Source organism: Antechinus flavipes, chromosome 5 (assembly GCF_016432865.1).
Source record: "Antechinus flavipes isolate AdamAnt ecotype Samford, QLD, Australia chromosome 5, AdamAnt_v2, whole genome shotgun sequence".
In the NCBI taxonomy this organism is placed as follows: Eukaryota; Metazoa; Chordata; class Mammalia; order Dasyuromorphia; family Dasyuridae; genus Antechinus; species Antechinus flavipes.
Window position 1 is genome coordinate 132,498,341 of NC_067402.1, and position 4,709 is coordinate 132,503,049.

Below are 4,709 nucleotides of genomic sequence, written 5' to 3' on the forward strand. Positions count from 1 at the left end.
GGTTTCTGATTTTGATTCTACTTATTAATTTTATCCTCTGATGTGCTGTTTCACTTTAAAGGCAAGACATTTAAGCACTGTATTCATCATATTAAAAAGCCTTTAATGAATGAAAATACAACTGTGGTATACAAGTTGGTATTATTACAATTTGTACTAATCAATAGTTTGGGGAAATGAAAGGATTTTTGATGTTCAAGAAAGACTATTTTAAGTTTTATATTTTTCTCATAATCATTTAAAATTCAGTAGAAAGTTTTTTAGATTTTTTCTCAGCATGATGGCAGAAAATTTTAAGATATGTAAAAAAAATGTACTCAATCTTCCTATTTTCTTTCTAATTTCCTTTACAACAAATTTAGGAATATAGAAAGAAGCTAAAGAATGAGCCAAACTCTCTTTTCAACAATGAGATGATTGAGGCCAGTTCCAATGATCCTGTGATGAAGAGTCCTTTACACCCAGAGAGAGGACTGTGGGAACTGAGTGTGGATCACATTTTCACTTTTTGTTGTTTGCATTTTGTTTTCTTCCTCACTTTTTTCTTTTTGATCTGATTTTTCTTGTACAGCAAGATAGTTGTATAAATTTGTATACATATACTGTATTTAACATATATTTTTAACATGTTTAAACAGATTGCCATCTAGGGGAGAGGGTGGTGAGAAATTTGGAACAAAAGGTTTTGTAAGGGTCAGTGTTGAAAAAATTATCCATGCATATGTTTCAAAAATAAAAAGCTTTAATTAAAAAAAAAAGTAAACTCAAAAAAAATTTTTTTAAAAGAGTGAACCAAACTTTACTACTTCAATAGTCCTAAATTGCCTTTTTCTTTGGGGGGGGGGTGGGGGAGGAGGAGGTAGAGGTACCATGTATCTCATATGGTATTTTTTATTGTTAGCATAGATCTTATGGGTCTCATTGGCATATATGCTTGCCTTCATTGATATCAGGTACCTTTGAACTTAGAAGTTTCCCAACAAAGGCATGAATGTTTGTTTTTGTCAGGGATCATGGAATAATATGACATTTAAGGGCAGGAAAAATGACAATGGGAGGGGAAAAGGAGAGATTAAAAGAGTAAGAAAGACACTTGCACTTTTACGATTCCATATTTGCAATGTCACATTCTATTTAAAACGAATTCACAGGAACTTTACACAGGGAGGGCAAATTTGGGGCTCTGGGGCAGCTTTTAATGAAGTATATTTGAAAAGTAGCACAGGTTAAAACTGAACTTTATGCATCCCCAAATCCCAAGGAAAGGATCTTTAGCAAATCGTGTGCCATTTATCCACCAATTTATGATTTGGGCTTTTGGTGAGGAAGAATGTTCTTCGAAAGAATAAAATCCTAGGGGTTATAAATGGGTCAAAAAGAATTAGACTTTTTATTTATACTTCAGAAATGTAAGCAAATGAATGAAATGTTTCATATACATTTTTTACAACCAACAGCAGTAACACACTGTTCATACATTAATTCTATAGTAAAATGTACATCCTTTTTGCTCAGTAAGATTTGCCAAATTGTATGGACAAAGACCTTTCACACTGACTTGAACTAGTGAAATAACAAGGGCAAACCATGTTGCTCCTAATAGTTTTATGGTATTTAGAAACCTAGAATGTCCAAATGCATGTTAATATCGGTGTATATGGTCTAAAGCCTAAAATAAATTCTCCAAAATGTGAATGTCGGATGACTGGAGGAACTTTAGAAAACAGACTGTTGGATTTTGTGACTGAATCTGCCAAGGGACATTAAAGTCCAGGATGGTTTATTTTAAAGTGTAGTTCTGTAGCTCTATTCTGACTGTTCTTGAGTCCCTAATCACAAAGAGAAATGCATTCTTATGAAGTTAAGCAGCTGTAGACACAGAATGCTGATGATAGTGTCTCCATATCTGAGTTATCAACCGAAAACCCAGTTAGTGGTAATTCTACCAAATACTTGTAACATTCACATGAAATTTTAATTGATTTTCAAACAGTACAATTGCGCCATGAATCCAACCACACAGAATATAAGCCTTAAGCCCACTAGGTTTAAGCAATTGTGTCTTTGTAGACTAAAACTATGTAAAATAAAATCTGATAACTCCCTGGTGTTAGAGGTAGACAGTTTTCTTTCAAATCCTAGGTTTGGTCCTTTATTTTATTCAGCAGTGAAAGCCATGAATACAGAACGGATATAACAGCTGTTACAATTCTCAACCATGACTTCTAACGTCAGAGAATTCAAGGTATGAACATAGTACACAGTAATGAAAAGTATCAAAAATTAGTTTACCTCAAAAAGATAAATAAAACAGGTATATTTCACCAATACATAAACAGATGTTTGTGCTACAGTTAAAATTTGCTGTATACAAAAGATCATAGTCCCCATCATCAGCTTATGATAGAAGCAAGAATACATGAGCCATTTAAATTGTCAGACATTATGCTTTATAAGGTATGCACAGAAGTTCAAGCAATAAATACATACATTAGTTCAAAGCCTTACAATAGCTACGCAAAGCAGATGCAGAAAAGCAGATTTGCTATTACTAGCAAGCAATGATATAAGATTAAAAATTCATGAAATGCATTAAAGCAACATTTTTCTTAGAAAAAGTCTGGTCATTTATGGGTCCACCAACATTTTTACATAATATGCACAATTATCAAAATACAGACCAAGCATCTCAGAAAACTCCAAAAAACCTAAAATCTATTTTCAAAGCAATTGCAGTTTTGGAGGTTTTTCTGGTATAATGTGCAAGCAGCTATTTTCTTTTAAATTGTATTTATATAAAACCCATGCAAAACTCTACAGGTATATGCATTCTGTGGCTGAGACTTCCTTTCAAAAGTTTTGTAACTGAGGTATGCATACTTTAGCATTGTAGTCTTAGGCCACCTTCTTGATGGGACAGTTACCACGTTTACCTTCATCCAGTCCGTCATTATCTTGTCAACGTGTACTGGAGAGACCCATTTTCTTTTTCATATAATCCTTACATTAGACTTCTAGATGCCTGAAAACCATCTTTTTTTTTTTTTTCTTTTTTTTTTTTTTACAATCTCAATCTCTCTTTTGAAACTGTAACCCTTTTGTTGATCATGACCCAAAGACAAACATAATGAAAAGTAGCAGTTACTGTGACGTTCTCACATTTCATGCAATCTGCCATAATTGTTCTAATTTCTTTTTTTTCTTTTTCTTTTTTTTTCCTTTTTTTTCTTTTTTTTTTTTGCAGAGGTAGAAGCTTTCAGAAAGCCTTTTGGGTAAGTGGGAAAACCCTTTTGAAAGCCGTTATGTCCTTTTATTTGGCGTGATAGATGACTGTGTATCTCTTTAAGTCTATTTGCTGACTCCAGCAAAGAATAAATGATGAGCTTAGTTTGCAAGAACCGGCCCCATCACATGGAACTGGTACATATGTTAAGCTCTAGCAGCCACCTTCTGTCAAAAACTGTTTGTAAAGCAATAACCATAATCAGGTTATGAGGTCCCTTGGTTGGGGGAGAAAGTATTATCAAGACTTGGCACAGCACATGAAAAGCAACACGTAAAGTTTCTAGGTTTTAAGCAAACATCTGACTATGCTATTTTCAACTACACCATAACGCATTATCATATTTTTTTTGGGTTTGGAGTTGTCAAGAAAACCAGCATTCCAACAATTTGGCCTGTGCAAGTCTTCTGAAGGGAGTGTATTGTTAGTGTTAATATCCCGTATAAGCAGAGGCAGAATTATATGTAACTTTGGTTTGACTGAAAATAAATACCATGGACTACAATTGCTATAATCTTTGCTTTCAGTGTAAAAACTCAGCTAGATCACTTTAAAATCAATATGAAATTAATTTTTGGCTTTACTAGACCTTTTATGTTTGGTTCCTACTTTTTTTTTTTTCATTATAACTTAAGACTATAAAAAATAGTACACAACAAAGATTAAGACCATACAAGACATCTTCTAACAACATGTATTCACCACAGAAAATAACTGACTGAAAGAGGACCGGGGGAGGTTGGGAGGGGAAGGAAGAAGGGAAGAAACACAATGTATTATATATAACAATATGCAATCTGCATTTGCATCAAGTACATAATCATTTTGGTCAGTGATCCACATTTTGTTGCTTTCTATCATAACTTCCACTGCAGACTTTGTTCTCACCTCTGTCTTAAATGAAAGCAAATCTTCATTGCATTTAGATGGACTTTTGGCCTCAGAAGATTAGACTGTGACTGGATTGACTTGTTTTGTTTTGTTTTGTTGTGTCATATTTGTTTCTTTGTATAGGGCTAAATGAAAAGATCCCAGAGGTCATCAGAAAACAGCAGGTAGTTCATGGAAAGGTTCCTTTGTACTAATTAAAGTTACAGAAGGCTGACCAAAGCATGTGGCTGCTTCTGTCGTGGAGCTATTGGCCATTGTTAGAGTTGGCTTTGGTTTGCAGCTGTAGCCTTTGACTGTGTTTGCAGGTAGACAAAGCTTTATCACAAGGAGGTAAGAGAGTACAGTTGTAAGATAATATGCAGATATGCAAATGTTTCTATGGTGCTTGCACGGACAATGTTAGCTTAGGATTGCACTTTACATCTGAACACTAACCGCACAGACTGGAAGCCTAAGGTTTTTAGATGGTTGCAACAGTCTAATTACTGTGGTTTGTAATAACTAACTCATGTCATTTACAGTTGGTGGCACCAAC

General features: G+C 34.2%; 1 protein-coding gene across 4 annotated transcripts in view; it reads right to left on the bottom strand.

Moving 5' to 3' along the window:
- Window positions 1–839: 839 nt before the first annotated feature.
- FOXP2 (forkhead box P2) overlaps window positions 840–4,709 on the bottom strand; it is a 711,055-nt gene continuing 707,185 nt past the window's right edge. For all 4 annotated transcript variants that reach the window (XM_052001611.1, XM_052001612.1, XM_052001613.1 and 1 more), the window contains one exon: window positions 840–4,709. This exon is cut by the window's right edge and continues 712 nt beyond it. The gene's annotated coding sequence lies outside the window, so the exon portion shown is untranslated.